The sequence below is a fragment of the Malania oleifera genome, chromosome 9, assembly GCF_029873635.1.
Source record: "Malania oleifera isolate guangnan ecotype guangnan chromosome 9, ASM2987363v1, whole genome shotgun sequence".
NCBI classification, from domain to species: Eukaryota; Viridiplantae; Streptophyta; class Magnoliopsida; order Santalales; family Ximeniaceae; genus Malania; species Malania oleifera.
In genome coordinates, this window is record NC_080425.1 from 55004201 (window position 1) to 55013654 (window position 9454).

Consider the following 9454-nt stretch of genomic DNA (forward strand, 5'->3'; position numbering starts at 1 on the left):
AGTTATATTTATGTTTTATGTCTTGATCACACTGGACTGTTTGAGTTGGAAGTTGTGGATAAACTATTAATCTAAAACTCAATCAGGTCATTTCTATATAGGTATTTTTGAGACAATGCTCTATTTTCAAACGGCATACAGCCGAAATTTCTAAAAACCTTTCCCAAACATATCTTGTATTCAAATGATTCATACTCAATGCCTATGTTTATGTGCTTTATGTTTATCATAGCCCTTTTTGTTGTTGCCAAAAGGGGGAGAAGAGGCACAAAATTGGGTACTTTTGAAAAATATTTGATCTTATAAATCTTTAAAAATTCTCATTATACATATTGTTAGAGGGAGCCTTTCTAGGTTGTACCCACTTTTGCATGATGTATTTGTCATCATAAAAAAGGAGGAGAATGTTGACCTTATAGGTCATACCGGGTTTTGATTATGACAAATACTCGGGTATTTAATGTCTATTTAGTTTGTGTGCAGGTTCATATTAGCAAGAACACTTGATGGCATATGAAGACTTAAAGACTAAAGACCAAGAATATTCATTTTTTTTTGTAATTTATATTATGCTTTATTCGGTTCAGTAATAATAATATACGAAAAGGTCTGTAATAATTACTGCATATCATGCATATAGAAGCAATAAGCTCAAAAAACCTTAGAAAGACCTTAGGTCCTTACACTTGCACGTAAGATTGTCCTCAAATATCACATATATTATTAAGGGAATTAATTGAAGTAAAACAGGACATAAAGGGATAATTCAGTGAGGCTTTGGGCAACCGAACTGTTGTGTTCAAAACACTTCGGGCGATCAAACCATTGACCAGTCAAAGTGTTGACTTGGTTTCGGGCGACCGAACTAAAAGGATCGTAGCGTCCCCGGTCAACCGAACTCATAATTTGACTTTTCCACTAACTCGGCAGCCCAAGAATACATGAGTTTGGTAAACCGAACTCAAAACCAGGCGACCGAACCTCAGACAGAATGGAAATCGCCTTTGGTTAGCAAACCGAACCATGAGTCAATTGGGTCATGCGCCCGAAACTCTCGAGTTGTTTTAATTTTTACCGTGATTATTTTAAGTTAAACAGGGTTCATTTTCTTACATGGTTTTAAACCAAATTTAATAATACCCTACATATCCCCAACAGTTATAATTTTAACATATTCTATATATAGGGGTTCATTTGCTTGAATTAGATAGTGATTAGTCATTTGATTAGCAAAAAAAACCTTTGAAAATTTCTAAAACCTATTTTCTCATACAAAGTCCATACACTCACATACTTCCATTCCTTTGAGATATCTAGTATTCTGAGTGTTTTACCCATTGTTCTATATTGCTAGAAACCCTCATTTGTGTATTGCTTACTTGTTTTTCAAATTGAGGGTCTAGCTTGATTTTCCCCCCGATTTTATATAGTAAATCTTTGGTTGGGAAAAATTCTTATAGTTAAGTGGGTCTTTACATTATTATTGCAAGACTCATTGGGCTTGTATTTTTGTGTGCAAAAATATTTTTCACAAGCTTAGACTTGAATATCTCTTTGTGCTTTGATATTGAGAAAACTGAGATATTCTAAATTTCTATTGGTTCGAATCTTTGAAACCCTAAACTGTGATTGAGATTTTATCTTTACATAGTTTCAAAGATAAGCTTGATTGATACACTCTTGTGCTTGATTTGAGATAATCATTATTCTGAGTGTTGAATTGCACACATACACCATTGAGCTTATTGTTCTTACATTATTGGTGTGTTCTGATTATTACTGGTGCAAATTTGCTTGATTAAGAAGCATTATATTTGTATGCATCTTGTTGAAATACTGTTGAATTTCAGGCGTGGCCTGAGGGGGCGGCAATCTAGCCTGGAAGGATTGGTTGTGAAGGTTGAGGTCAGCCCTGTGCTAATTGACCTGTTGTATTTAGGTGCCGCTCCACCCATCAAGTGAGCCCATAGTGTAATCCTTATGCTGGTGAGGCAAGGCGGGGACGTAGGCAGTTTGCCGAACCTCAATAACATTTCTGGTGTTGTTTCTCTTTACTATTTTCCCTTGCATGCTTAATTAGATTACTTGTGCAGTTTAATTTTCATCGAATATATATTGATTTATTTTATCCGCACTAGATTGACTTTAGGCTTGTGTAATACTGCTACTAGTGGTTTGACCTAGGGGATTATTTTTTAAAATACCAATTCACCCCCCCCCCCTCTTGGGATTAAAGTAAGGCTAACAGCATGGTTTAGCCAAGTGGCAATTGGAGAATGGTGGGCTTTGAGAGATGCTCCCAGGAGGTTGGCAAGGATTGGAGGGCTTCAATTTTCCTTGTATTTTTATTCATTTTTATTTTTGTATGTAATTTTGGATGTACCCCCACCCCTTATACCGCAACCATTATTTGTACACCTTTGAGCTTTAGTATTTTCTTTGATATTTTAGTTTTCTGTGTTTTGTACTTTTTGTTTTCTATATTTTGGCAACACGGCTCTGTACCTCATACTCCCTGGGCACGTGCCTACCCTTTTATGAATGAAATTGTGAGTTTATATTCATTTTCAATTTTGACCAGAATTTTTGTATCACAGTTGACCAGTCTTGCTCCCAGAAATACCTGGCAATAAAATGACCTTAAAATACCACAAATACCCAGTTTTAAAAGACTTAATTTTTAAAAACTCAAATTCAAAAGACTTAATTTAAAATCTAGGACTCACATTAAAACTCAATTTCCAATAATGAAAGGAAATTTAACTAAAAGTTAGAAGAATTCAAATTTTAAACTTAAAAATTAAAATGGAAAAAACCACTTTTATTTTGAAATTACGGGATCTCAACTAAAAAAAAAAACTCAGAATTCTTTCTTGACATGCCGAGGACTTGAGTGGAGATCCCAACAACAGGACTTATTTTTGAAAAAATGAAATTGACTTTAAGATTGAAAGGACTCAATCTGAAAATGAACGGCACCTAAACTTGCTTTTTGAAAATACACAGTTTACCTTATAACCCCTAGACTAAGAAAAGAGATTAATTTTTCAATTAAAGAATTTTTGTTAGCTTTACCGTGATCCCAAGAAGGGGGGTGAATTGGTATTTTTAAAATTTGCCTCCTAGGTATTCCTCCTAACAATAGTATGTTCACAAGCCTAGGGTCAATCTAGTGCAATTAATGTAAATATACCAGAAATTAAATAAAGCAGTTTAAACAATCATACAAGCACTAGAAAGCAGTAAAGAGAGGATAACACAAAGATATGTTATCAAGGGTCGGCCAACTGCCTACGTCCCCGCCTTGGCTAACTAGCACAAGGATTATCACAATAACTTGCTCACTTAAACGGGTGGAGCGGCACTTATACAAGTCAGGTCAAATTACCACAGGGCTGACCTCAACCTTTACAATAATCCTTATCGGGCTGGATTACCGCCCCCTTAGGCCACGCCTGGAATCTCTCAGATATACAATCAAAGGTACAATACAAGAGTGCTTTCACGTAAAGCAGATTTATACCACAAATGTGCACAAACACAAACACCACAGATGATTTAATAATGTAAGCTCTGTGTGGTCTGAATATTTCAACTCTCAACTATATTTTCTATCAGTGTAGTAAGTACGTGAGAGTGTCAATAATAATCTGTGTACCTCAAAATATTCAATCAAATATGTTTACACATAACATCAAACAAGCCTCAAGAATATTAATCAGAGAATATCTCAATCATACGAATGTGTATATGCTTGGATTGCAAATTAGATAATCTTTGTTTTCGGCAAATGATATAAATACTTGTGTAAATATTACCACAAAGATTAGTGTAACAAGCACAAATATATTTTCACAAATAACTCAATAAATTCCACAAGATATTTGAGTAAGCTTGAAATATGTTTTTGCAAATCAAAACAAATACAAACTTCCAAAGATATTGCAATGATAATGCAACACTCAAAAGTTTACCACAAGTTTTCTTAGAGTAGGCTTATTAGCAAAGCCTCCTAAGAAAACTTAGGTTATGCTTTCGGGAGAAAAATCGATTCAAACACTTTAAACAAGGAGAGCAAAACCTATTAGACTATACACTCAAAGCACTTACAAATGATTTTGAACTTGAAGAAATAAGCTAGAGTGTTTTTAGGAAAGGTATGAGCAAATGGGAATCAAAAGAAATTATTTTTGCTTGAGAGAGATTTTCTTACTCCTTTTTGCTAATCAGTGCTTAATCCATCAAATAAAGGAGTATATATAGACATGCTGAAAATTTTGACCGTTGGGGACTTATTAGGGATTGTTAGAAAATATTAATGATGTTTAAATCAATTTAACCCTATTTAAAATTATTTAACTACGGTAAAAAATAGGAGCAACCCGAGAGGTCCGGTCGACCAGAAACGGTTCGGTCGACCAGGACTCAAGTAGCTCGGTCGACCAGGGGTATTTTAAACTGAGTGGTCAGTCGACCGAGTCAAGGCGATTTTCCAAATTTTCCGAGGTTCAGTCGATTGGGCCTTTTTGAACTGTGTGGTTCGGTCGACCATACCACTGGGAATTCTCCCGAGACCCTTCGATCGACCAGGTTGTTGGAGTACAAAGTTTGGTCGGTCGACCGGGAGGTCAAAATGTTGACTCCCAATTGGTTCGGTCGACCGGCAAGAAATGAACTGTAAGGTTCGGTCGACCGGGCCTTGGTCAAACTATTGACCCAGGGCTGGTTCAGTCGACTAGGGCCTTTTGAACTATAGGTTTCGGTCGACCGAAAGTGCACCAAGTGTACATTTCGGTCCCATATTGAACCAAACAAGTCCTATTCAAGTGCCTAACAAATATATGTGAATATGTGTGTGTCCCAAGGTCACTTGGGGTCCAATTTGGAAACACCGAAAAAGTCCGGTGTCGGTCGATCGAACCCTAAGGTCTTTCTAAGGTCCTATCTCATTCATGGTTCGGTTTGAGCTTACAAAATAAATCATGCATGTGATGTGTGTGCTTATTACAAACCGAATACCCTAATTACTATTACAGACAAATTTCACTAAGATTATTACAATTAAGATCAAGAGTTTGTCTTCAAGCTTTTGAGCTTTCACGTGCTATTGATGATATACTAATATGAACCTGCACATGAACTAAATATTTATTAAATACAAGAGTATTTGTCATTATCAAAACCAGAACGTGACCTATAAGGTCAACAATTTTTACCAAGACAACTATAGTAAAGGGACTCCAAATTTTTCCTAAAATGTCAGGACTCAACCTGAAATAACAAGACCATTTTGAAAGGACTAGGACTCTAGACGAGACTCAAATTTTGAAAATGACTCAAGTGAAAATAACGGGGACTCCGAATGAAAATAGAACAATCAATGCTTAATCGGACCTAAAGTCAAACTTTATTACATCAGGTCTTCTTAGGAGGGTTGTTTTATTAAAATCAAGGTGTCTACAACAAGCAAAACTAAGATTGTTTTGGGCTGCCCTACTAGGACAAGCAGTTAGCTGAGGGATGGTCAATTGACTAAGAACGTAATGGTCAACTGACCAAGAACGTAACAATCAACTAACCAAGAAAGTCACAACCAACTGACTAGAAGGGGCAGTCGACTAGTCTAGGCAAAAATCTCAAACAGTCGACCGCCCAACACTCTCTCTATCTCCCTCTACCCCGCTTCCTCCTTTTCCCTCCTTAGTTATTTTTTTTTACTCCTTCCATTTTTTACCTCCCCTCTTTTCCCTTTTAATTTTCTATATAAAATAATTTCTATTCATTTTTTACTATTTTCTATTTATAGTAATTTTCTTCCTCTTTGCTTGGTTCATATTGCTATTAAAATAATATATATTCACAATATTATGAAAAAAAAAAATAGCTAAATTATAACATAGCACATTGAAATTATAACTTTAATTTTAACTAATTATAAATTTGAAAACGATCAACTTACAATAGGCATCATTTTCAAAATTCTACCTTTTAACCCATTATGACATGATTCTAACACAAAATTTTACTTTATTACTAAAAAAATATATCTATCAAATACAAGTAATTTTCAATTACATATAAATTTGATCATAATACATATCATTGATACATTATATTTATTTTTAAAATATTTTTAACAAATGTGTAGTGTAGAATTAATACCTCAAATTTCACATTTGAAATTCTCATGACACTTAGCGAATCCTCGTTCTAAATTTTGATGTATTTTTATATTTCTCACATAATTTCGATTTCTATTAATTTCTTGTACGCACTCTTCATGATTAAATTTAGAATATAATAATAAATTTTAAATTTAAACAACTATAAGATTTTAAACACCCAAGAACTAGGTAGGTGGATTATTTGAATTTTTGAAAAGTATCTAGCTAAATATAATATTATTTATTGATCCATTTCTTGAAGAGAAATTTTTTAAAATTTGAGGGGCATTTAAGGAGTTTTATGAAAAAGTAATTGAAGAAGAAAATTTGTTTAGGAATAATAGTGGATTAAAAAAATTATGGAAGTTCCAAATATCTTTTTAATTTCAAAATAAATTTTAATTTAATAAATTACTTATACACCCATAATATTTAAATATTTTAACTAAAAAAAATTTTATTTTAAGGGATATTTTTAGGAAGGATGACTTAATTAAAAAATAAAAAATCATTCAAAGTTTCTTGAATTAATAGTAGAGATTATTGATATGTTCGCTCTACGTGCTTTGTATTTTTTTAACTAGTCATTACTTCTCTTAATCATATTTCAATACATATTCATATATTTTCATGTGCACTACTTTAGTTCTATGCATCCCTTTATGTTCTCAAGTTTAAATCTGTTTCCCACTCCAATGTCATGTAGCCATATTGCTATATCTACACATTCTTACATGCGTTGCTTACAATTTCAATTTCTTATGACTCAATTACAAAAATACCTTTCTGTCTAAAAGTAAGAAATGTAGCATTATTTTTGTAATAGTAGGAAATAATTAAATGTGAATTACAACTTTTAGGTAAAAAATGTTCCTTTCTTTCGGACAACATCTCGCTATAATCAATATAAATAGAGAAATGTATCAGCACGTAAGAAGGAGTATCAGGAGTTCAATTCCAGGTAGATATACTCACGGAACGAGCGGTACCTGCGGATGGTGAAAATTTACTCTGTGAGTCAGTGAGAACTGTGGATGGTGAGAGTTCACTCTGTGAGCCAGCGAAAACCGTGGATGGTGAGAGTTCTTCGTGAGTCAGCGGGGACCGTGGATGGTAATGGAGATGTGTCCCGAGGGTCGGGTTGGCCGAACGTCCAACTGATGCACGGCAGCCGCGTTCGCACTCTAGACTTTACCTTATCAGCGAAACCTAGGGGAAGGATGCTAATCCGTATGTTTGGTGTAGCACCAAGGGGTCCGAAAGACTTGTTGGTGGTTGGAGTTCCTATATAATCAATATATATATAAATAGAGAAAGGAAACTAATTTATGTGTGTCATTTTGTTTTATTCCTTCTGTCTTGTCGTCTCCTTTTCAATTCACAATGAAATTATGATTTGAACTTTTTATGAAAAATTCATTGCCATTTTTTTTTTAGAAATTTGTCCTAGTGTTAATCTTCAACTTAGTTTCCAACTAAGTGTCATAAGTGTAAGCTCCTAAAATACTTTATATATATATAAAGTTATAAAATTTTCATTTCATATGAGAAATATGTTAATGTATCTATACTAATAAATATTTTATATTTTTGGTTTTTGGGTTTTTTTTTTTTTTTAAGTGAAGATTTTGTCCTAAAATTTTTCACCTTTTTTTTTTAACTAAATATGTCAATTGTAACTTTTGTTGGAGATAAAAATGTGTTAAATATACTGAAATTGAAATATTTTATAAGCATTTAAAAGCATGCTAATTTTAATAAGAGAAAATCTATTATTTTTCATATTCTTGTATTAAAGTATGTTGAATTTTTCTTTTCTTTTTCTCTTAGCATAGCAATAAAACATTAAAATTTAATATAATTTATTTTTCCAGTTGAATAGGATATTTGCAAAGTATACGGAGTTTTGATAGAATAAACGAATAAATGTTCTTTGTCATTTTCAACTAGTAAGAAAAATTCATCATAATGGCAAAAGGAAATCTCTCTCTCTCTCTTTTTTTTTTTTTTCTTTTGAATGTAGTTTCCCATTCGCCAACAATAATTTTTTTGCCTCCAAGATTATTTTTGTTCTTTAAATGCGAGTAATGGGTTATGGTCTTAAATTTTTGAAAATTTTTTGAAATTTTTATTTTTAAAAAATTCCTCTTTCTACTACCTTGAAAATTAAAATAGTAAATGAATAATACTATTACAAGAAGGGTACGAAGACACAAACATTTTATTAAATGTTTCATGTCAAAAATAGTAGTATTTGCATAATTATTAAACAAAATCTAAATTTATTTATAATAATCTAATATATTTAATATGATTAACATATCATAAACGCTTACCATTAACCGATGCACTTATTTTACAATATTTTATTCTTAGATCTTGCATTACATTATGCCTATTAACAATTTTTACAGTCTCGCTAAAAAAATTCGTGGGTGGATGTTTTCAAGCATATGTAGGATGCTAATTTAAAACTTTCTATTGGTATTTGAATTTTAAAAATTTACAAGTGAACTATAATGAAAAAAATATATATATATATATTAATTTGTAATAACTTTGAAATTTGAAATTGAATTTAACGATTCAATGTGGTTAATCATTGGATATATGCCTAAAAACCTATTAATCAAATTTCGATTAATCATTTAAAGTCATTTGATTATAGCTTGTACTCAAACCAACCCTTCCCAGCCTAATCATGGATTTCGCTGTTGTTATTTCAGCGGAGTCTCATATCTCTGCTTACGCTACCCTGCTTGGTTTTACTCATCCTTCTCTTCAGCGAATTTATCCCTTCAACCCGAAAAGAAACAGACAGCATTATTCTTCAATAAGACAAACCAATCAACGGCCTCCACATTTACGTACTCCATATTGATTTACTTTTATTACACAATCAGTAAACAAGAATAAAATAAAATTCAAATTGAATAAAAATATTATCACTTAATTTTTATCTTTTTAATGTTTTCATATGCTCTCCATTAAAACGTCACATCAAATTATTTGTCCATGATGCTAGAACCCTTAAACTAGTTCTTCTCCACAACAGCTGTACGCATGGAATCACATTGTCTTTTCTCATGATCTGCATTTCTCAACTGATTTGTATGTGACCGAGTCTGCAAAAGGGAGTCTGATCTCATCTGGATTGTAGAATACAGTGTTCGTTCATCCATTTGTCCAGAGAAGTTCAAACCAAATGAAAATAAATTAGAAACAACATGGTATTTTTGTTGCTCTGTAAACGTAGAGATAAGAGCGGACATTGTTGTCCACAACCGAAG